This window comes from Tachypleus tridentatus, chromosome 13 (genome assembly GCF_004210375.1).
Source record: "Tachypleus tridentatus isolate NWPU-2018 chromosome 13, ASM421037v1, whole genome shotgun sequence".
In the NCBI taxonomy this organism is placed as follows: domain Eukaryota; kingdom Metazoa; phylum Arthropoda; class Merostomata; order Xiphosura; family Limulidae; genus Tachypleus; species Tachypleus tridentatus.
The window spans coordinates 82,087,081-82,113,112 of record NC_134837.1 but is presented as its reverse complement, the minus strand read 5'-3'; the positions used below and the strand labels follow the sequence as shown (position 1 = coordinate 82,113,112).

Genomic DNA, 26,032 nt, shown 5'->3' with positions numbered 1-26,032 from the left:
GTTGTTTATTTTGAATTTGGCACAAAGCTACTCAAGGGCTATCTGTGCTAGCCGTCCCTAATTTCGCAGTGTAAGACTAGAGGGAAGGCAGCTAGTCATCACCACCCACCGCCAACTCTTGGGCTACACTTTTACCAACGAATAGTGGGTTGACTGTCACATAATAACGCCCCCACATCTGAAAGGGCGAACATTTTTAGTACGACCAGGATATAAGTGGATGGACGAACTTATTACAGGTAAGGCCTGGTGAGAAAAAGAATTCATTTCTAGACTTATCGATTTCATTTGTTCACTTAAAATATGAAGTAAAAAGAAGCCATTGTAATAACTTAGGAACTTTACATCAAAACATTTTCTTGTTTTAAGATGTTCCATTAAAAAAACATCAAAACATTTTCAAGATGTTATGTTAAAAAATTTAAGAAGTTTGCAAAAATGTTCCAAATAAATAATAGCTTAACCACAACTTTTTAGATGACTGGTCAAGAGGCAAACAAAAATATTTTAATAGAATAGTTACGGTGAGTGTTAAAACGTTTCAAATAATTGGTCAAGAGCTTTGCGAAAACATTCCAACTGATTGGTCAAAATGCAAGTTAACATATTTTCAATGATTTATTAAGGGACATGTAAAAATGTTTTAAATGATTGGTTAATAGATGTCAAAAGGTCATAAACAGGTGACTTTTACCTATTAATCACAGTTCAATTTTATTTTGTTCTTCAAGCTTCGAATCTTAATATCGCTCGCAATCGGTGAAAGAAGAATTATAATTATATATGCAACAAAATTTTTACTTTTTCATGTTCCTGGGCTGAAAGTGTTATTTCCCAATTGCTTATGCCTCAAGTATATGAAAAATACCTATTTTTCTCTTAAAACGTTTTTTGTTACCTGGGTAAAGAAATTTTCAAATTTACCCATTTTCCAGAACATTTTAGGTAACTGAGTAGCCGATAGAGAATTTTTCGAACTGACAAGAATTTTCAAGAGCTTTCTAGAATGTTGTAGAAATTACGAGAATTTTCAAGAACCTTTTCGAATTTTCTAGAACTTTCTGAAACTTTTCACTGAAATTTTTCAAGCTTCGTCATTCGTCAAGATGGGCTCTTATTCTGCCACATTGTATCCGGTCTGAGCGAGGCAATTACAATTGCCTGTAACCCGATCGAATGCCACCTTTTCATTGATAGATCATCCAGAAGCCTCAACGTTGTGCTGCTCCATAACGGGAATAAGTATCCGTCTTTTCCTCTGGCTCATTTGGTGCACCTTAAAGAGCAAGACGAGCGCTTCCGCCAAGATATACTGAACTTTGAACGTCGCAACCAAGGAACGTATAACGAAAATATGATGGAAGACTATATTTGGGGACTCATACGTGAAAGTGATTTACATTACATTCGCAAATGTCGAAAAACTACTCACTTTAAAATTTTTTGTTAATTTTTTTATTACTTTAGTATAAATACATGTAAATCGTGATTAATGTGTTGTTTTATTCAGACCTTATGTAAATGAAAATGTGCAAATTTGTCCGTTTTTACATAGAAAATAGGTTAATTTCTAAATTTTATTATCCAGGTCTCGAACGCAAAGTTTGAAGGGGAATAATGGCCATTTTCTGTACTTTTACAACATAAGCAATTAAGAAATAACACCTACTACCCAGGAACAAATTTGTGATACATAGTTCGGCCTAGCTGGTAGAGCACTTACTAAGTGCACGTAAGGTTCGAAATTCAAACCGTTATGATTGGCTGCATCTATGCCAATTCCGTTTTTTGCATTTTCCACGAGTAGGGTTTAAGTAGTTACTTTAGTTTTTCAAAACATCTCATCCAGAAATAAAGGACTTCAACGCTACATAAGTCGGAGCGTTTCATCATCACTAGGATTATATTCGTGTATAGGTTTATCAGCAAATATGAGGCAATTAGCAACGAACACAGATTGTGTAGTTGAAACAAATATAACTGAAAGCTGAAAGCGAGACAGAGATATGATGTAGTCGTATAAGCAACGCGGAAGCTTAAAAAATCTCTTACCAGCTACAATAAATCCTTCTATCTTTTTTAAAATCCACATACATATTATTGTGGCACAAGTACAAACGTCAATCACAAAATAAGTAGATGGTTTCCCATTTATTTAACAAGTTTCGTGAATTTTTGTCAGTGGTGAAAGTGTAAGAAATTATGAAATAAAGTCAGAAGCAGAGACGTTGACTTGTGTTAGTCTGGTTCGTTGCTTCTAAGTATATTCCTGTATAGCACATTCCACAGCTAGTTCTTAATGTGTATATACGTAGTAACTCTTGTATTTTAGTAACTCTTGATGTCGGTAAATTGAACTTCTAATGTTTTCAAGCACATTGTAAATTTTGACTGAAGTAAATACATGATATTCGACTTTTTTTACCACGATAACAATATCAAGAGTGTAGACATGGAGGATTAATTATCCAAGTTAAATATTATACCTTCATTTGAACTGTGGATAAAGAACCAAGAGTAAGTTGTTCTGTTGACAGTTTATAAGAAATGTTTAGTCAGTCAGTTCAGAAAATGTTTATGCTGAAACAACCCATCTTATAAAATCATTTTTTTGTCATTTCTTGCGAAATATCGTTGTTAAGCTTTAAGCCATTTCTGATTACAACACCTTTAGCATTTTAAGTCACAAAGATATCTAATAAAACTAGCTATTATCCACCAGCTACTAAAGCACTTTCTGTAAACGGACACCACAACAATCTTTCATTATCGCAAACAAAGCCTATTTTCAGTCTTTTTATTAGAATCGTAGGATAACCGTTAAGGAGACAGATCTTTTTCTGAGGTAATCCAGTTTTGTAAGCCTATAACCCTAAAAATTTAATTTCGAGAATAGCTGTTGACACTGGGTATATAGTTCATCGTGTAGATTTGTATTTACTTTAAACAAACAAAATTACTTTCTTTTATTTCTTTAATTTGATGAACAATTCGAAACTTTTCGCACACCATGATTAATATACACTAACAGTTTCTCGTAACGTAGGTTTTAAGAAGTCCAACTTCCTTATGTATAAAATTTGTACACGGCAGAGTTCTGTCACTTTTATTATAATGTTTGATCGCAATATACGAAATATTGTTACACTTTGTGCCATCACTAATCATAACAAATAGATTATCTGTCGTTTGTGGCACTTTTTAATTTTTTTATCTCGGTGTTTCTCTGATTAGATTGTTTGTAATAAAGCGCAAAGCTTCACAGGGCAGCAAAACTCGGTTTATAGTGTTGAAAGTCCGCAGACATACCACTATGTTACTGGTGGTTTGCAAATTGGAGTCTCGCTTCAAAAGGAGGGCTATAAGGCCACAAGAATTACGACAAAGGACAATTTAGAACAAGTACAGTAATTTACTATCACTTTGTACGTGTGTGTAGAGATAGTTCAATCGCAACCTAAAATATTTTCACAGTTGCGAGGTGGGCGTTGGTAACCCCTACTTTATGTTATTGTTTCTTTATCTACCAACATCAAATATATTTGAGAAATGTTGTCTTTCTATGCAATTAGTTTTATTTTGAATGAAAATCGTAAACCTGTCGAACTTTATGGAGAGAGGGAGTAAAGGTGTAGCTGACAAATTGTATTGAATGGTATCTTTGGCCCATCTACGCTCTTCTGTCGTCTATATGTGGGGTTAGTAAATGTTTTTTAAAAAATCGTTATGATTCAGTTTTTCTGTTGAAGCGGTTCAACTGTTTTACATAACTGTTTGAAAACGTACTGCTGGTACGGTTATGCTAATATAAAAAAATTGGTGTAGGTGGTTTAAAGTTTTATATTGTAATATAATCTTGTACTTGTTTATAGCTGCGGCATAGTGGCTCATAGAATTGTTATGAGTTTTTTTTTTTTCTTTAAGTACACACTTTTAGATTACAAACGTCTATTTCTTTGGCGCTTTTAGACCTAGTTATAGCCGTGGCTGTTGAGGATTCCCTTTTGTTCTGTTACGTATATCTGTGCATTTTACATGGTTTTAGTATTTTATGTAATTCACACATTCTTCATCTGGTAGTCATTACTGGTAAAAAAAATACATGTTACTATTTCATGCTTAGGTGTTCTTCATCTTTCGTTTATTTTCCAATCGGCCCGGCATGGCCAAGCGTGTTTGGGGATGAGACTCGTAATCTGAGGGTCGCAGGTTCGCATCCCCATCGCGCCAAACATGTTCGCCCTTTCAGCCGTGGGGGCGTTATAATGTGACGTTCAATCCCACTATTCGTTGGTAAAAGAGTAGCCCAAGAGTTGGCGGTGGGTGGTGATGACCAGCTGTCTTCTCTCTAGTCTTACACTACTAAATTAGGGACGGCTAGCACAGATAGCACTCGAGTAGCTTGGTGCGAAATTCTAAAAACAAACAAGTAAACATACTTTCCAATTACACTGGTTTACAAAAAAATATTTTTTGTCTGAGGCAAGAATGTGAATAGGTGTTTTTTTTACTAATTTGGGTGTGCTGAATTCAAATTTATAAACAGTTTTGCTCTATCACTTCTAGTTTTCTGGCTTTTAAATAGTCTCATTTTAGTATATACAGAGTATATACGTTCTTATTTCAACAGTTGCAGCAGCTTATTACAGATAAAACAGGATAGATAAAGAACATTGATGGAATAAATATACTTGGATGACACAATGTACACAATTCATAGTACCGCAGACAGTTAGAAGTGTGTTTTCTTAGATGATTTGGTGTATTTTGCCTCCGGGATGTCACGCAAGAGCATCCAGCAGAAGTCTCCCATCATGCTGGGGTTCCACTTGCCTTGGTAGTTGCTCTCCATCTTCGTAATGTCTTGGTGGAATCTTTCTCCGTGCTCATCACTCACTGCTCCAAGGTTTGGAGGGAAGAAGTTGAGGTGGGAATGGAGAAAATGAATCTTGAGTGATATTCGGCATCCCATATTCTCATAAGTCTTTAGCAACTTCTCAATACAGGCTTGGTAATTTGGTACGCGTGTGTTACCAAGGAAGCCACTACAGACTGACTTCCAATGCTCTCGGTTCCTGTGAGGTAAGAAGCTCCTCAAAATCAGTATCCTTCAGCACTTCTCGGATTTGAGGTCCGACAAAGATGCCCTCTTTGAGCTTAGCAGCACTGAGACCTGGGAACACAGTAGACAAGTGTTGGAAGGCAGCACCATTTTTGTCCATGGCCTTCACGAAATTCTTCATCAAACCAAGCTTGATGTGAAGAGGAGGAAGAAGCACCTTCTTCATGTCAACCAGAGGATTCTCCTTGACGCTGTGTTCGCCAGGAACGAAAGTGCTTCTAGACCCCCCAGTCTTTCTGCTTGTAATGCTGGGATACAGCTCGACTATCCCAGAGACAGAGAAAGCAACAGTACTTTGTGAAGACCGCTTGCATACCCATAAGAAGACCAATGACCTTGAGGTCCCCACACAGACTCCACTGGTACTGGTTGTACTTAACAGCTTCTAAAAAAAGCTCCATATTGTCATAGGACTCCTTTAGATGGACAGAGTGTGCAGTTGGAATGCTGAGATATTTATTCCCGTTGTGCAGAAGCACAGCCTTGAGACTTCGCTTGGAAGAGTCTATGAAAAGACGCCAGTCTGAAGGATTATGTGGCAAACCAAGGAAAGTGAACAAGCCAGGTACATTTGTGCAGTAGCACAACTTGTTTTCCATGTCGAAAAATGAAGCAAGGTCTTTGTTCCGATTCCTGAAACTGGTGATCTTTACATCTTCCTGGATTAGGTTCCACTGTTTAAGCCGAGAAGCCAAGAGCTCTGACTGCTGTTTTGACAGATACAATTCACGAGCAAGGTCATTCAGATCTTCTTGCGTGATCCAGTGTGGCTCGTTGCCACTTGTTCCTGAATAAGAAGAGTCAATATCTTCGGAAGAGATTGACTTGGCAGAATCTTCCCTTGGAGGCATTTCTTCATCTGATGAGGAAAGAAGATCCTTATTTACTGGAGGTGTTGGGACAGGAAGATCATCTGAATGGGGAACGGGTCTCATAGCAGATGGAAGGTTGGGATATTTGATCTTTTTTTCTAGAAGATGCATTGAAACCAGTTATATTTGTTAGACAAAAATAACAATCATCTGCATGGCTTCGTGGCTCTCTCCAAACCATCGGGACTGCAAAGTGGAAAGCCGCTTTCTTGCCATTAAACCAAGCAGTTAGTCCATTGTAGCAGGGTTTACAACAGATGTGTGGAGCCCAAGATTTGTCCTGATCACCAATTTTACAGTCACAATAATGAAAGTAGGCAGTTCTGAAGAGGGAAGTGATGGTTCGACGCTGTGCAACTGTCGTGAAGTCCCCACACACGTAGCAGAAAGAATTGGCCTTGTTGAGGCATCCTCGGTGTTTTGACGAGCTTGAAGCCATTGGAGAATCTGAAAAAAAAAACAAAGTAAAATTAAATCATATGTAAGGCAATAATAATTATGTGCGTCGTTCGAAATTGTAATACAAATATATACCCAAAAGATTGTGTAAAACAATTGTCGAGGGACACTAACCGCCTGCGCTGACTGCCAGTGCACTACTGGCTGTTGACTGAGACGTGTTGGCTACGCTTAACTGCCAAAATCCGTCTTGATATATAGCTATATATATATATAATGTAATGCTATCACTTACATTTATTGCATAATAACTAAAAAAGAAGACATAAGTCACACAATATTAGAAATTAACCCTGAATGCACATACACCTTTATGTACAGTATGTGTACAAAATTTACAGTATGCATATCTAAAAAACTAGAGGTGATGAGTAAAAACGGATTTCAAATCTGAATTCAGCACCCCCAAATTAGGTTAAAACAGCTATTTTTATGCTTGCCTCAATTTCTTTGTAAACCAGTGTTATGTAACGATACAAATTATGCTCTCATTAGTCGATTGTTTGAAACACTATACTTAGTTATAAAATGATGTGTTGTAACTATTATTAATTTCAGTGTATTTATGTTTTTTCTTATTGTGATGCATATCCGGGCATCCGGAAGTTGTTATCAAGTCACATATTCAGAAGAAAGTAGTTTCTTAACGATTTCCGGACATTCTCTTATATATTAACAACTTTTCCAACTCGTGTTTTCTCTGATATTGTTTCTTCCATGTATAAGTTTGAAATGTTTAAGTAAAGAGATGTGGCTTTCATCGAATCGTTGCTCTTTTTTTCACCTAGGGCCATTTGAATACGTGTAAATACGATGCGATCCCTTGCACCAATCAGTGCGCAGCTATGATTCCCAGGTTGCTGATGGAAGACCATCTATTATAATCGTAGTCTAATCGGAGGACCAGTTGTAAATTCTGCCACAGGGAGTACAGTGGGGGGATATTGGAGGTAAGTTGCTCGTAGTTCGTTGTGCTGACTGTTTTGTTTATTTTTAAAGTTCGTCCCTTGATGGGACAGCGCAATGACTTCGAATTTACAACACTAAAATCTGGGATTCGATTCCTTCTGGTGGACACATCAGATAGCTAATTGAGACATTTTAAAGCTCTTGAACGGATTATATCACTGAGAATGTGTAATACATTTTAACGTTTGTTTTTTGTAAATCATAAAGCTTCAAAATGGGGTATCTGGGGTCTTGTCCACGCAAATATTGAAACCAGATTTTTCGTTTCCTAAACCCTCGACGTTACTCATTCTGATGCTTACTCATTACCAAACTGACTTTTATTTTTGATATAAGCAGATAGTTTGTTTCATATCCACTCATTATTTCAGTTTACTTAGAAATGTTACAAGCTCTGAATTTTGAAGTGCACAATATTGTTAAAGATACAGATCATAATTAGTAAAATACTAAATGATATTTTTTTTATCAGATAACTAAACATATGGTGTTTAAGGTTACACTGTTGTATATAACCATTTGTGTTAAGGACAAGTCTCCGATTTATTATGTTACGTACGTTACGTATTACGATTTCAAATAACCGGAAATTTAATTATAATTCAGAAGTTAATAAATGTTAATATGTATCAAATTTATGATATTTGCCAACAATATTTATACACACAGTTTTCTTTTTTAACACAAATATGTTTTGATATATAAACAAAAACACAATACAATTTATAGTAAGGGTTATTAGTAACAGTTATTATAAATGATGGTTTATTTACAAGTGTTTTACAAACTTACAAACAATATCGAGTCTTATAACTGGTATAGAACTGAATATTTTATTGACGATCTCGGTTCACGACAAGCAAATTAATTCTGAGTTCATATTGTGACACCTCCCTTAAGCAAGCTAGCTTGATTGGCGTCACCGCTGACTTTTATCCGAAAGAAACATTCAATGTACTTGTAGAAATACTAACATCCGAAGTTAATTCACTGAAGTTAAACGGTTTGTTAGAAATCTATAAACACTCTGGGTCAAAATTCTATAGTTTTCCGATTAATAGTCGTAAATTACAATTGTAGCTTCAGAGGCCTAAAGCACATTGATTGTAACTGTAATTTTCTGTTACTGTCTCTCGGCTAGCTGCTTTCACACAAATCATAAAGAGTTTCCCGAAAGTTCAAGAATGTTCAAAAACACGCTAACGTTTTCATGAACCACATATTATTGATTGCTGCTCTCCAGAATCTTCTAAAAATTTAAAAAAAGGACAGAACTTGCGCAATACGCGTCCAGCCATATACTTGACATGCTTTAAACAACGATACTGAGACAAACAAAGGTACTAAAACAAATGTACAAAAGTAAATCTGTTACACCTCCTACATTAGACAATTAAAAATTGGTGTTAGACAATTAAAAATTGGTGTTAGACAATTTTTTAGTCAGATGTTACATAAATATACACATTGATAAAAATATATTAAATACAATACATTTTCAAAGAATTAAACAATTTCAAAAATCATGACAATATATAACACAATTAATACAAATAACCTAATGATAATAAAATTCCATAGCACTTAAAAGTGATTAAACAGAAATGCTATTTTTGCTAGCTTAGCATTATCAATAGTTGAATGACTGCGGTGTTCTTTAAAAACTGATATAGACTTCAAAGGAGTAACAGAAATTTTCTTGTCGGGTTTTCCATCCAATTGATATATATGACAGATTTCACAAAGGTGAGAAACATCTTGCCTGATTTTTGGCCAAAAGAAATATCTATAATTTTGTCACATATATTATTAATACCTCCATGACCTCTCATGGGGAGTTTATAGACAACTTTGATTTGCTTTGCAAACGACTATTTAGTAAACTATAGCCTAATCTTCTGAAGCTAGCACGTCTGATGGTCTCCATTGCTCATAAGTGCACGATTTTGGAAAAAATAATCGTTTGTAACTTTATCCAGTTCATTTTTTAGGACTGAATATTTAAATAGTAATAAAATATTTGGATCCTCTTCCTGCTCGATGATTAGTTTACATCGACTCGTCACAATCTCGTAAACTTATAATTCTTTCGGTTTAGCTCTTTATCACTAGCCCTGCATCAAATCTGACTTCGCGAGTAGAGTGAAGAGAAGAACACATCTACGTGCCCTCGATTGTTTTGCATCTTATCCTGAGGTGCAGAGTGTTAAATCAAAATACCTGCCCCGCTTTTTAGTTCTTTCATTGTTTTAACAACATTTCAAAAAACTTGTGATGGTGTGTGTATCATCCAGATACGTAGAATTAAGTGTGTAGTGGTTCGGAATAAAACTGTGATTGTGATTTTGATCCAATATTACGTCTCCATATATCTAGAGAACATGAGGTTTTTATAATTTATACTGAAGGTGTGTGTTTATGCTTACAGTTAGATGTAAAGCGAATATCTGGTGTTTTAAATATGTGATAAAACATTCATTTAGTAAAGCGACAAAGGATTAAAGGATTAAAATTAAGTCGTTATTTTAAGTGGGAGCGAATGGACACTGACCTTAAATAAATTAGACAGCACTATAGCTGTAATATTCATTGCTTAAGAGGCGTTTCGCTAATACCAAAATCTTTTCAGGTCGCATGGAATAATTGTAGTCATGATACTATTTTTGTCATCATTGTTAATCAAGAACAGCTGTTACAGTGTGAACTATATTTAATGAATTGTAATTATTATCTAAGGTAATTATTATTTAAGGAAAGAATAACTTTCTCATTCAGTGCGCGCGCGCACACACAGTCAAGCTGAACTTAATAATACCACTCACTTCTAACAGAATAAATTGAATATAATTAGCAACACAAAACAGCCATCTCTTCAACTGGAACATTGGTGAAAAGGAAAACAATGTTAAGAGTAGCTATTTTATCTGTATATTCCAAGGTTTATTTTTTTAACAAAAATTTTAATAACAAAAACGAATAATCCTTTTTACTTTTGTCCTTGTTCTGTTAATAAACTAAATAAGATTTTGAGAAGATTACGGTTTAAAATAAAATTACAAATCGAAAATCATCCTCTTGAAGATGTCCAGCTCAATAAGATAACACACAGTCAGTTATTTATTGGCAACTAGTTAAAGGTCAGAATTGGGCCTTTTTAACCTCTGCATTGCTAAACTAGATCATATTTAAACAAACGCACACATCTCCATTTTTTTTTGGAAATTACTCTCGTGAAGGTTTTCTTTAAATGCGTTTCTCTAAGGTTTTCAAGGTAGTTCGATTTTAAGTACTGGTCCGGCATGGCCAGGTGGTTAAGGCATTCGACTCGTAATCTGAGGGTTGCAAGTTGGAATTCCGGTTGCACCAAGCATACTCGCCCTTTCAGCCGTAGGAGCGTTATAATGTGACGGTCAATCTCACTTTTCCTTGATGAAGGAGTGGCCCAAGAGTCACCGGTGGGTGATGATGACTCGTTGCTTTCCCTCTAGTCTCACACTGCTAAATTAGGGACGGCTAGCGCAGAGAGCCCTCGTGTAGTTTCGCGCGAAATTGAAAACAAAACAATAAATCGATTTCAAGTGAAAAAAAAAATGAATATTTATCGTAATTATTAAAACATAAATTTTATCATCTACATCTATATTCGGGTAAGTTTGTTTATTGGCTCAAAATTAATCAATAACAGGATTGAAGAATAATTGCATTGACTGAATCACAGCTCTCAACTTAATGTGGTTTAGGCAATGTAGCGTTATTATAATCTAGTTTTTGTTTTTATAATCTGATAAAATTTCAAGTTTGTTTGTTCTTTTAAACAATATATACTTTTTGTTTTGACATATTTTTGCAAAGTTACGTGAGAGTGTGTTCGCGTACCCATCTTTGATTTTGATATTATGTACTAATAGAAAGAAAGACAGGCAACCAACACCACCTAATGTCAACTCTTCGACGACTGTTCATTCATTTAGCCTACACTTGATGAACTTAGCCCAGGATCTATTTCACTTCTAACGTCTAATCTATTTCCCTTCACCAGAATAAAGTCGTTATTTACTGGACATAAAATAAGTCACACTCAGAAGGCTTGAAATATCAAGAGGTCTACCAGCTTTTTCAATATTTCTGTTTTTATCAGAAACCCAAAGCTCACTTTTGCACCATCATCCAGCACTGAAAGAGCTGGGCTAACTAATAAAATATTTGGTGCAACTATTTGCTGTGATCTTTTCCAGCCAGTAATCAGGTCGAACTTGAGCTCCATCAGTTTTAGGAGCACTTTTCATAACTTCTGCCACTTGTTGCTGGTTATCCTGGACCTTCCAGTTCAATAGATAGTATTGTCACGGCCGTGCTTTTCACTATTGAGAAAATCTTGTTGGGCATTTCCTACCCTCTTTAAGACTGCTTTTTTATATGGTCTTAAACTTTTGACCAGCTAGTATTTAGGCTAATTTCATAGTGTTTTTCTCGTTTCTTACTTTCATCTTTCGAAGTTCTACTCAGATGAGTGGTTGAGTCTAACAACGCAAAATGCATATTTTTTCTCTATGTTTATTGGCCAGCAGTGTATGAGAAACACTTTATGTTTTGCTTACATGATGCCCAGAATTAGGCATTAGTTTATCTCTCAAACAAAGTTTGATGTAGTTCGACCCCCTTAGACCCATTCGTACCCCAAGCACATTTTCGTTCAATTTGGTGTTTTTTGTTACATATTCGAGCAATCTTTTTCTTCATTCAATATTTTATTAATTTTAATTGTGAGATGTCAATGAGAGAAGAGTGGCCCGAAATTATCGAAATATATGTCAATGATGACAATTTGTTGTCTACATATGAGAAAATTGATATAAATAAATTTCATATTTTGTATTAATAAATCACATATTGTATACTAATGGTACTCAGCCTTTCTTACAGTTTATCTGTACACTGCTATGAGAAGCCAGTATGCTAACTTTTCAACATCTAAATCAAAGTTATGATCATTAGACATAGGCGAAGTCAGTAAAGACCCCAGGTATACTGAAAGGTGCATATTTTAACGTGTTATGATGAAGGTTACGTATCTACGCTAGTTGTGATATTTTATATTGATTATATGGGTTTGTATTAATTATTCGATAAAAAAAAGAATAAAGAAATATTCAATTCATTTACAGAAATAAAACAAAATAGTCGTAGTGCAACAATTAAGTATGATGTAGAAATGGCAGCGTGGCGATAAGTCTTAGGGTTTCCAATGTTAAAAGTCGGTGTATGTGCCTGTGATGTGCAGAACACATATAAATTCACTGTGTAATTTAGCGTTTAACCACACACGCACAAAAAAAACCCCACCAAAACTGCTGAGCTTCATGTTTATCGCATCCAATGTTCACCGGTAAACCTAAATTGGCAAATATATCTATTTTATTTGCTTGAAGGTAGGCACAAAGCTAAAGAATACACTATCAGTGCTCTGCCTATCAGCGGTATCGAAACCTGGTTTCTAGCGAGTCAAGTTTGCAGATATATCGCTGTGCCACTGGGAAGGGGGGTGCTATTATTAGGTTGAGGAATAATTCGTGAGCGTTTTTTAAATAATTTCATTCAAGCATTACATGCAAGACTATACAATACTTCAATACATGAACACATTACACCCAAAACATTTATTATGATACTTTATTTCATGTAATACCTAGGTATATAGTTTGCATTGTTTTAAACGAAATTGCAAGAAATTAAATGCGAAAAGCAGATGGTGTCAAAAATGCTCGATTTTGTCCACTTGACATTCCATTTAATGAGCTGAAAATGAAAGCAAAAATTAAAGACATATGAAAATCAAACACACCATCTATTAGAGCAAAAAATTATCTACCAAATGACACGAAATATTTTGTGAAAGCGTTTCATTTATGAATATATTTTTTTTAACTTGAAAAAATGCTCACGAATTATTCCTCAACCCAATACATCTACAGACATTATACTTGTATGATAGTTTTGTATCTCTGTTTTCTTATGGAAGGAGAAAGGCGAACAAATGTCGTTTGTACTTGTATTTACCAAATGGCAACATATGCAAAGCAACTGCTAAGCTTTACGTTCAGAAAGCATGATGTAGGGAAATTGGTACTTATATAAGTAGCTATAATTTCTTGTGCGCCACGTGCTAAGTAACGTAAGATGTAAATGTTATATGAAAGCAACGTCAAGTGACACACAAACAATTTAGTTACAACGCTCAAAGCTACTGTTGCTAAAGGCTTGTTTGTTATCTTACTGAAGAAGAAAGTCAATTCTGTTTTAACTGGATGCGAGTAGACGTTCTTTAAATTATTTTCCACGAAGCATTGCTACAAAGAATAAAATAAGGAGTAAGTTTGTATTTTATGTTTTCATTTATATATTAGGTTCTAGTTTTACCACTGAAAAGTACAAAACTAGTAAAAAGGAAAAGAAAACGGAAATCTGATTAACAGTAGTGTTCTAACACCAAAGTAGCAGTTCCAAATGTGACTCGTCTAAATTAGTTAACGAAACTACAATGACAGTGAGAGAACTATTAGCGGGAAAAGGTAGAGCTTTATAAAGCAGCGAAACTGAACTAACATGGGAGATCGCACTCCTTCAGAGTGGCGAAAAAAAAAGGTGACAATGAATTGACAGTAGAAGAATAGGTAAACAGTACTTGTTGAAAAATGTGAGAGAAAAAACACTTTAAGTGATGAGAAATAAATGTGAAAATTCAATAAATACTGCAACAGTACAGGAACGTTTGATTAGTTGTGTCATGATTTTCTGGTATGTGTTTCTCTTTAGTATGTAGTGCACAGCTAGGAATAATCAAGCTAAAGTTACTAAGATACATTATTAAGCAGTGATTTCAATTAAGCTGAACTGGTAACTTGACTTAAAGATTGAGATAGATTTTACCATAATATTCAGTTTACGTGGTTGAGAATTTTTCTAATTTTGAGAAGTTATTGCTTTCCTGTTTTTAAATCTGGCCCGGCATGGCCAAGTGGTTAAGACACTCGACTCGTAATCTGAGGGTCGCAGGTTCGAATTCCCGTTGCACTAAACATGCTCGCCCTTTCAGACGTGGGGGGCGTTATAAAATGACGGTCCATCCCACAATTCGTTGCTAAAAGAGTAGCTCAGGAGTTGGCGGTGGGTGGTGATGACTAGCTGCCTTCCTTGTAGTTTTACGCTGCAAAAGTAGGTACCAGCGCAGATAGCCCTTGAGTTGCTTTTACCGAAATTTAAAACAAACAAAACAAACTTTTTAAGTCTGTACTAATTTGTTGACAAAGAAAGGCTGATTATGAATTTATAAGCTTATGATTGAAAACAAACTAAGTTGACTACCGATACTGTAAAGCAACTTATATGATACTAAAGAAGAATTGAAGGATAAAAATATATTGTATCATAAAGAAATAAACATAACTATTATTGGACGTAATAAAGATAATAGAGGAAGAAAAGTGACCGGAGTTAAGACAAGTGTTTCATGTCACTCCTCTAGTGGACGTTTTGCTAGGATGTCAATAAAGGAAGAGGTGACAGAATGTATAGTTTAATGTGGAAGATAATTTTGTGAAAACAAAATGTGTTTTGTGTGTTTTTCTTTTTTAGCAAAGCCACAAAGGCTATCTGCTCAGCCAACCGAGGGGAATCGAACCCCTGATTTTAGCGTTGTAAATCCGGAGACATACGTATATGATTATACATAATACTTAATATTGCAACAAAAAACAACTTGTTAAAATTCTTCACAGATATAGTTTCTACATAAATTTTATTTATCATAAAATACTAAGCTAGAATATATAAATTAGTAATTTATAAACTAAAATATGTTTGTGAATAATTTATTGATGTTTGTTTGTCCAAAGCGACACGAGGTCTATTTGCGCTAGCCGTCCCTAATTTAGTTGTATAAGACAAGACTGTTTGTTTTGTTTTGAATTTTGTGCAAAGCTACTCGAAGGCTATCTGCGCTAGCCGTATCTAATTTAGCAGTGTAATGCTAGATTGAAGATTTCTCTTAACAAACAAATAGTGGAAATGATCGTAACATTATAACGCCCCCACGGCTGAAAGGTCAAGCATCTTTAGTGTGACGAAGATTCAAACCCGCGATCCTCGGATTACGATTCAAGTGCCCTAATCCACCTGGCAATGCTAGGCCTAAGAGAGACAAAAAAGAGAATTATTATTGGACAGCTGCAGTCAGTACGCTATAGGCCAAGGAAAATATATTTTTGATTAACGTCTGTTAATCGGAAAACTACACAATTTGTTCAGCAACATTTATATACATTTCGAACATTACAAACCATTTAACTTCAGTGAATAACTTCGAACGTCACTGTTTCTACGAGGGCATTAAATATATTCGGTAGAATAGGTGTGAAATAGGTGTGAGGCTAGCCGAGAAAAGACATTGTTAAGTTACGAGAAGTGTAATGAAACCAACTCAGAATTAATTTGTTTGTCGCAGACCTGGACCCTTGATAAAAGATCTTGTTCTAGACTAGGATATAAGACTCGGTATAGTTTGTAAGCTTGTAAAATCCTTGTATATAAAAAATCATTTGTAATAATTGTTAGTAATAACCGTTATTATAAATATTTTTATTTGTATATTAAAATACATTTGTGTTTAAAAAGGAAATTGTGTGTACAAAGCTTGTTGGCAATAACATACATTTGATACTTATAAGCATTTAATTAACTGTTAAGCTCAAATTAAAATTCCCGTTATTTAAAATAGCAACACATGACATTTCTTAACAGGTCTGTATATCGGTACAATTCTCGTGATAAAAAGTTTGTAGAAAGGTTAGTCAATACTAATGAAAGAAGAAGCATTACGTCAACAGTTTTTGAAACATTTTTCTGACGGCATACCAACCAAATGTTTTATTTGGAACACTGTAGTACTAGAACTGAATTGTTCCAAGTTTTTGGATTATATACAATTACACTGTGTTTTCTCCTAACTTTGTTTCATTAAAAAAGTTTTGAAAGTAAATTATGATGTACACTCATAAACCCAAGATGGCAGGGACAAAGTTATATTTTGATGAAGGAAAAATATCGAAGGTTCGTAATTGATAATGTAGTTGGTAAATATCTAGAGTACAATTCTGTAAGTAGTTGGGCAATATGAGAACACTGAATGATAAAAAAAATTAGAATGGACAATTAGGAATGCAGTTCATGAAGTCACGCAAACACGTTATGATTGTAAATTTATTTATATAATTTCTTTTGAAATTTGGAATTATACTGTAAATAATTTTAAAAACTTGAACCACAATATATTATTGATGGTAAGTTCATTGACATACATTACTAAGAAAACTATTTACTTTAAACTTTTAATATAATGCTGCAAGATGTTGTGACATGCACAGTTTAATTCTCCTGTAAACGTGAGGTTAATACTTGTTTATTGTGTAAGTGCACCATTTGGTTTATGCAAGATTCGTGAATGACTTTACATATTGTTCACATATGTATGTAAGACTACACACGTATATCACCTGTACACATTTTTATGTACTCCAGTTAATTATAGCAAACTTTTCAAGAACATATACCACATAAAACATAGTAGTGCTTAATATGTTGGGAAGGACCAAGAAATAACAGTTATATCCACTGCGACAACGATATTCTTATCGTATTTTCATATAAAAGAGAGAAAATGTGAGAGAGTTTAATGAATACTTACACAGTGGAAATATTGTATAGTTTACCATACAAAAGGAAACAGGCGATGAATTGCATGGTTAAGTTAGCTAACTGTTCAAGATAAATTCTTTTCACATTCAGCTCTGTCACTTAAAACAATACCAGCTGTGGTTGAACTTTTTTTATCTCATTATTCCCCTTCTTGCTGAAATAGTGCACTATAATAAAGTCACCAACCATATACTAAACAATAAAAAACAATTTGAACCAATTTTTCAAATAAACATAACTGAGACAAACACAAGACCTGTCACAAATTATGAAAACTCGTTACTAACAAAAGAAATATCCCTACAAGAACTACTTGAAGCAATAAAAACATAAAAATTAAATCTCTAGGTGAAGATGAAATACAAGCCATCCTTCTAAAAAAGGGCACTCCGAAATTGTTTGAGCACCTAAAAACACTTTTTTAATCTATCTCTATTCTCAGGATACAACCCAGTTTCTTGGAAGCTCGCTAATATATCAATGTTCCATAAGGAAGGAAAGCCATCAAATAAACCTAATAGCTACCGACCAATCAGCCTGACCAGCTGTTTTGGCAAAATTCTCGAAAGAATAATCAGTAATAGACCCTCCACATTCTTGGAGATGACATCAAAATTAACAAAAGAACAAAATGGATTCAAAAAATTTAGAGAAACGACAGATCACTTAATTAGATTAACCAAAACTATAATAAATAGCTTTAATAAAAAGAATGCACTGTCGCTTGCTTCCTTTATATCGAGAAAGCATTCGACACTGTATGGCATGATGGTCTAAGGTTCCGAATGATTGAAATGGGACTACCGCGTTGAAATATGCGTTTGCTATTTAACATTTTGGAAAACAGAAAGGGTAGAGTGAATGTTGAGGGTACCTTTTCTGAGTACTTTACTCCAGAAGCTGGTGTCCCTCAGGTTGGGGTGGTTAGTCCTATACTCTTCATCATGTATGTAAACAATATGCCATTGAAGAATCCTAATCATGGATTCTCTTCACAGTTCGCTGATGATGTGGCAGTCTGGAAAAGTGCCGCAACACCAACAATAGCAGCTACCAACATACAACCACAATTAAACAGAATAAGCGAATACTGTCAAAAATATAGAATAAAAATAAACACAGCAAAAACACAACTCTAGTCTTTACGAAATTGACAAAACACAGAAACAACAGCCGGAAGTATATATGAATGGTACACTATTTCCGGCTGCCCCATCGGCATAATTTCAAGGTCTAACCTTCGATTCAAAATTAATTTGGATTAATCATATCAACGAAATTAAAAATAAAGTCTGGCGAAGAACTAACTATGCTAGGAGTCTAACTGGTAAAAACTGTGGAGCATCTACAGACAACATACTAAAAATCAATAAACCTTATATAAGACCAGTAATATATTATGCAGCTCAAGCATGGATAACTGTAAGCAATAAAATAAATAAAACCAAACTACAAACAATCCAAAACACACTCCTCACAACAGTATACAGAGTTCCAAGAACTATACCACCTCAATTCATACACAAATATTCGAACATACTAACCATACCAGATAAACTCCTACACAGTACAATAACGTACTTCGATAAAAATTGGATGAAAAACGAATTACAATGCGAACTAGATAGGTACCTGATAAAGCTGGTCCTAAACATCTCTCTCCAGTCAATTTATATTTTATACATAAAAATAAATAAATAAAAATAATTGTTTGTTTGTTTTTGAATTTCGCACAAAGCTACTTGAGGGCTATTTGTGCTAACCTTCTCTAATTTAGTAGTGTAAGACTAAAGGGAAGGCTGCTAGTCATCACCACCCACCGCCAACTCTTGGGCTACTCTTTTACCAACGAATAATTGGATTGACCTTCACATTATAACGCCCCCACGGCTGAAAAAGCGAGCATGTCTGGCGCGACGGGGATGCGAAACCGCGACCCTCAGATTACAACTCGCACGCCTTAACACGCTTGGCCATGCCGGGCCCAATAAAAATAATAAAAATTAATTAAAAAATGCCACCAACAAACTTGACATTCTGCTGGTAGAGCAAAATAACCATATATGTACCACAATACATGCACATTGCTCTGAAGAGTATCAGAATAATATTCAGTTCACACTGACCTAAAAATAGAATAAACACAAATTTCAATACTGCAAGACCACATAAGTACGGGAGGAGGAAGAGGTCAAAGAGAACCTGACCCTCCAGGGTATGAACATATTTTACCCAAACACCGAAAGAGGAAGAGAATAATATAATATTATATGCGAAATATAATATGCGAATATCCACGTAATATGTGAAAGGTGAAATTTGGATAGAAAAGGGATGCAAATACGACATTATTAATAAAATGAACATGTGTAAACTGTTGATAATATCAAGGTTCAAAAATCGTTTTAATTATATTTATTACATTGTAAATAGCTACTACATATTATAATCAAAATTGAAAATTATTCTTATAAATGTAGACTACCTGTAGATTATATGATTTGGAATATTTGAGAGTTATGTTTCTCATTGACAAAGTAAATATTATTAGGTTTATTGCGATTGTAGATTCCTTGTTAGGCATCTTTTTCAGTGTTGTCGAAATAAAGAATGTGTTTAGTCCAAATTAATTCCTATATAGAATCTTATATTGATGTAAAATATACTTCATATTTTGAGCCTGCAACTTTTAAAATTACTAATAGGTTCCTTGTAGACATTGTTATGAGCTGTAGTTTCAGTCTGTAATTTGTTGTTTCCTGGAAGTGGTTGCAGGTTTTATTCGTGACCAAGAAATCGAAAAGTTTGACAAGCTTGGCTTAAAACACCTGTAAAGTTCTAAGCGATTTGATGTTAAGTTTTCTCGTAAATTCGAGAGTAAATTATAATAACGAAATATTTGAGAATATTGTAGAGTTGTTTCAAGAGAGAAGAATTATTTTCATGTTAGTTAAGGTTTATCACTCAGTGTCCACCCAATTTAATCGTGAATGTAATTCGCAAATCGCCAGGCATGGCCACGTACGTTAAGGCGTTGGACTTGTAATCCGAGGGTCGCGGGTTCGAAAATTGGATGAAAACGGAATTACTATGCGAACTAGATAGGTACCTGATACATGATGAAGCTAGTCCTAAACACCTCGTTCGACTCGTAATCCGACTGTCGCGGGTTCAAATTTCGGTCGCACCAAACAGGCTGGCCCTTTCAGGCGTAAAGGTGTTATAAAGTTTCGGTCAATCCCACTTTGCGTTGGTAAAAGAGTAGCCCAAGAGTTGGCGGTGGGTGGTGATGACTAGCTGCCTTTCCTCTAGTCTTACATTGGTAAATTAAGGACGGCTAGTGCAGGTAGCCTTCGAGGAGCTTTGCGCGACGTTCAAAACAAACAAACATTTGCAAATAAAAGGAAGTCTGAAAAAGGTTTAAAGAAGAAATAAATTAATATGCTGTCATTTACTTGATCTGTTTTTCTAATTAGATTCGTCAGATAACTTAAAAGATCTTGTCTACGAAAGAATAAAGTTACAACAATATTATATAGAGATGGGCATACTTTAAAGATATATACAGATTTATTGTCCGTGCTTTATAGAATCAACATATATTAGGGTTAAAGTGTTAAACACTTGTACAGCCAAGCCAACAAGACAAAGTCTAAATATCTTTTCTGTAAATACTTTTATACGATTTCATAAAATTCAGTTACATGTTATTTGTTGACTTCTTACACATTTTCTATTGGAATTATGTAAGTTTGCAAATTACGATCTGGTGTGTATATTCAACAATAATTTCACTTATTTTTCAGATCTTTATCACCTGTAAGTGCTAACACTTATAATGAACTGTATCGGAGTTGGTTGTCTTTTGATAGCAGCTACAGGAGAAGGGTTCTACGGCCTCGTCGTTCAACTCATTGACGGAATAAATATAGAGAACATTATTGGCTTTAACAATCTTTTCCGACTTTTTTATGTTGTTGCCAGTTGTACTACTCAGTAATTCACGGATGTTGTACGACAGAAAAACAATGTTAATTTTACTCCTTCGTGGTATTTTTGGCTCCTTAGCTTTGTCGCTGCTGACTTACTCGTACACTCTACTGCCGATAGGAGATGCAGCTTCGTTGTATTTCTCTAGCCCTTTGTATACAATGCTCTTCAGTATTTGTTTCTTGAAGCATCGTTGTAAGCCTGCGGATGTCCTCGCTGTTTTGTTGTGTTTGTTTGGAATCGTATTACTTTACAAACCAGCCTTTTTGTTTACAGACGAAACAAATAACGCAGACGAGTTTTCAAAACCTAGACTTTTTGGCGCCATGATTGCAACATGTGGTGCCATGTCTGATGCCTTCATTTTTGTGTGTAGCAATTCTCTATCTAAAGTACATTACACTGTGATCTCTTTTTTACACAGTTCTGTGCACAACAGTTCCCTGGACTTTGTTACTTATGATGAGAGGTGTACCTACAAATTTCTGGAAATGTTCGAATAACAATTTATACTTGGTTTTATTGGCAATTTTTGGTGTAGTAGTTCTGCTATCTTTAAATCGAGGGTTACAACTAATCAGTCCAAAACCAGCGAGTATAATTTTTTCATTAGCAATTCCGCTAAGTTTCCTTATTCAAGTTTTCATAAAAGGCAACCCAATAACCCTAATGTCTGTATTTGGTGCTCTGGCGATCTTTATATCAGTATCAATTTCCATTTCTTTTGGATGTACCTGTTTTTCTAAAACCTTGGTATCTTCTTATATTTAAACCAAATTAAAAAGGGACTTACCTTTAATTTTAAAACTTTAAAATCATTTATTTAATTTATTGGTTTTCAAATTCTACTTGTTTGATAATGTTAAAAAGGTTCTTTATGTTAACCGAAGTTGTAGTTAATAGTGTTGAAATGTAACTTTTGACTACTGCATGAAAAAAAAAACTAATTCTTTATTGTTTATATTCCACTGAAATCTCTAACAAAAAAGTGAGAGTAATTTTAAATTGTAGAACTCGAATACAATTACAATACTTTAGTTTCCTAAATATTTACGCTTCAAGACACTCAGCTTCTGTCATTATGGTGGTAAAGAATACAACATGGTTAAGTCTCGAATTTAAAATTCATGAAATTACATTTGAATATCACGAATTTGTTAATATCCTAATATAATGTTTCAGTTTCACAATGCATTCCAAATCATGTTTCTTGTTGTTCCTAGATGTATTAATAACCATGTTTCAGTAATCCACTGAACATATATTGTAGAATTAGCCTTATAAGAAGTTTAAAGTATGCGCTAATTTGTAAAATAGTATATTAGTATACACTGGTTTGTCAACATTACAATTCAATATAATTTTTCTTCCCAACGAAGTACTTAACTTCATATAATGATTTGTTAACATTAAACCAAATTATGATATTTAACATTGTATTAACAAGGAGTGAACCCAGTTCTCGTATGTCAAAATATCTACAATCTGACTTAATTTTTTACATACTATTGTAAGCAAGATACTTTTCAACTGATCAAAATATCGAGACGAACCACGAAGCAAAAAAAAACAAAAAAACTTAGACATAGGCTATGGAATTCAACCAAAGCCAGAACATATTGGGTTCAAACTAAATATAATTCAATTCATGTGTTGGGTATCATAGATTTTTATTTATAAGTTTCGTTACTCATATTTATCCTGGTTTATCACTGGTATTTTGTATTTCTACTCACTTTGGCATTATATTGAACTCTCTTTGTAGTTTTCTTATTTTTAATCTATTTATTTTGAGTCGAGCTTTTACAACTTCTAGTAATTTGTTATCTTTGTTCACTTTGGTTGCGCTGGGTAAAGGTAATAAATTAACTAATAAACGGTTGAATAAACTTGATTTTTAGGTCGTTTAAGAGGAGTGTAATAAACTAACATGAGAGTTGTAGAATTCCTACTATCAATTGTTCCTTCTATACCTTTAATAAAATGCTTAAAAAATTCATTCCTCTGGTTTTCTTTTTGAGTTCACGTTTTGTACACCATGCTAAAAATTCTAGTTTATATAGTGGTTTCATTAAACACTAACTACACATCCCTAGTGGTATATATTCACACTATCTACTACATATACGTTGCTGAGGTTTCATCGGTTTTCTTTAACTCCTGGACATCTACATGCATTTAACGAACTCATATGACTATTGGAATTCGAGAACGAGAGAGAGAATAATAACAGAAGATGAAGACAATGGCAAGTATAATGACATCCACACTGTTGGCACAATACTCGACTACCTAAATACGATCCAGGGAAACAAACACAAGTTGACACCAACTTGTACAATTTTCTCTGTTAACCTTCATCTTTAGTTTTATCTGTACCCTATAGGAGTGATAGTTCAGGAACAGGGTCAAGCAGTTATTAGATAGTTACGATGTAAGGTTATTTGTAAGACATTCGTGTGATAAAGTTGAACACAATGTGAAAACGGTAAAGATCTGGGAGAGAAAATTTCAGAGCTTTAATCTTTCAAGAATAAAGATTTGAGAAAGAAAAAAGCTAAATTTTAAAAAATGTTTAATTTTCAACTATGAAACACTTACTGGTTAAAACAGTTAAACTATTTATTGTCAACTCATCTATAATTTAATATATTACCTCAAAGGTAAGAGAGCAGCTTGGTAAGCTTTCTCATGTTGTTGAGCTTCCTAACATTTCATTATTTTGAGTGAAATGCATTTCTGTCAATTTATATATATATCTGGATTTAGTATGTTTTAGTTAGTTTGCCTATGCCATGCAATAGGTAATGACAATCCATTTTATGGGGTGAAAATATAAAATTAATTAAACAATCAAAATAAATATCTTTATTTGAAATAATTTTAAAGGATCTGTAATACTTTCTTCTGCTAAATGCAATTTTTTAGATTCTAGCTTTTGAAGTTTATATAGCTTTTTGTATACTAAAGATTCAGCATACTGTAAGTTACCCTTCACACTGGATTCACATGCTGATTAGATATCTCAGGGAAGGGTAGAGATGTTGATTTTATATTTATGTAAATTGTCGTAGAAGATGCTTGCGTGATGTGATGATATCAACAAAGACGATGATGTTTATAAGTGGCACCAGATGGCACTGGCGAATATGACGTCAGAAACGTTGACGTCTACGAAGTGGATTCTCAAACATAATAAGTTCACCATAGATGTCTCAGCATGTGATCAATGGCTGGGTTTAATCTTGTTCTAAAACCGATACTAATAAAACTTTTCATGAATTCATCAACTCTTACATTTCCTAAAAGGACACGTATTTAACATTAACATGCAACTGTTCGAGTGTTATTGTTTCACTAATTTGTCTTTATGCTGGCCATTTAACTATGATCTTGCCCAAATATTTCGTATTGCACGTGTTACATGACGGAAAATTTCATTAGAATACACTTTTTGTTCGCTTTCTATTTAATTAGAAACCATAAATTGAGTATTCATTTTTAGAACTGAAATATCACTAATAGTGAAACAATTAGGTTATAAAATACATGACTGTCTTTCATACACGGTCTCACAAAACATGCCCCCCATTTCAGCCGTGGAGGCGTTATACTGTGATTATACGTTGGTAAAAGAGTACCCCAAGAGTTAGCGGGGGTGACGACTAGCTGCCTTCCCCCTAGTCTTATACTGCTAATTTAGGAACGGCTAGCGCCGATAGCCCTCGTGTAGCTTAGGGCGAAAAACCAAAACAAACAAACAATCCTCACATAGATTTTGAAACTGTTAGAGAAACATAACTCATCTTTTCACCCTAGCAATTATGTATACCGGTGTTATGTAGGTTTCATATATCAACCTCCCTTTAATCATTGCCTAATATACTTGTTATTTGAGTATATTTATGAAAAATCTTAGTATCGAGTATAACACATTGTTACGTATCACAATTTAACTCGGACGAGACCCCGATTCATTATGTTATTTTAATTTAAAAGTTAACTGAATTTTGCTATGATTTATTACATTTGCCAACAAGGTTGATAAACACAATTTCCTTTCTTGACAAAAATAAACAAATAAGTGTACAATTTATAATAATGGTTACTGAAAATAATGGTGTATATACGGGAGTTTTACAAACGATACAGAGTCTTCTATCAGGTCTGGAACTGAATCTTTTATTGACGTTCATGCTATGGAGAGCGAATTAATTTTACGTTGATACACAGATACACTTCTCTTGACGGTAAAGCTAGTCTAGTCTCATGCAATTGCCCCCCCAGTGGCTCAGCGGAATGTCTGCAGACTTGCAACGCTAAGCACCGGGTTTCGATACCAGTGGTGGGCAGAGCACAGATAGCCCATTGTGCAGATTTGTGCTTAACTCAAAATAACAACAACTCACGTAATTTTTTCATAGCTGAAATTATACTGAATCATGTGTTAGCAAAAATTCAAGATAAAATAATACAGACCCGTCATGGCCAGGATGTTTACACATTCTACTCGTAATCTGAAGGTCGAAGTTTCGAATACCCGTCACACCAAAGATGCTTGTTCTTTTAGCAGTGGGGGCATTATAATAATGAGACGGTCATGAGATATTTCAAGAAGCAAAAGACAAAGAAGTTAACGAAGAGAAGTAGCATTACCCCTCACTCAAGGGTTGTGTTAGATTGGTATGTGCCTTCTTGAGTCACCATAACCTGCATAAATATAACCTGCAATAATAATATAATATTAATATAATAAGTTAAAGCAATCAATTTCTTAGCAAAAATTCACTGTTAATGAGAAAATATAAATATAGCTTTGATATAATACAACAATGGGGAAACCTAATTCCTTGTTTTCTTAAGTTTTCTA

At 34.4% G+C, this 26,032-nt stretch overlaps 1 pseudogene; it reads left to right on the top strand.

Annotated features, from left to right (window-relative positions):
* The first annotated feature begins 1,106 nt into the window (after window positions 1-1,106).
* Window positions 1,107-26,032, top strand: part of LOC143236202 (TNF receptor-associated factor 4-like) — a 51,629-nt pseudogene continuing 26,703 nt past the window's right edge.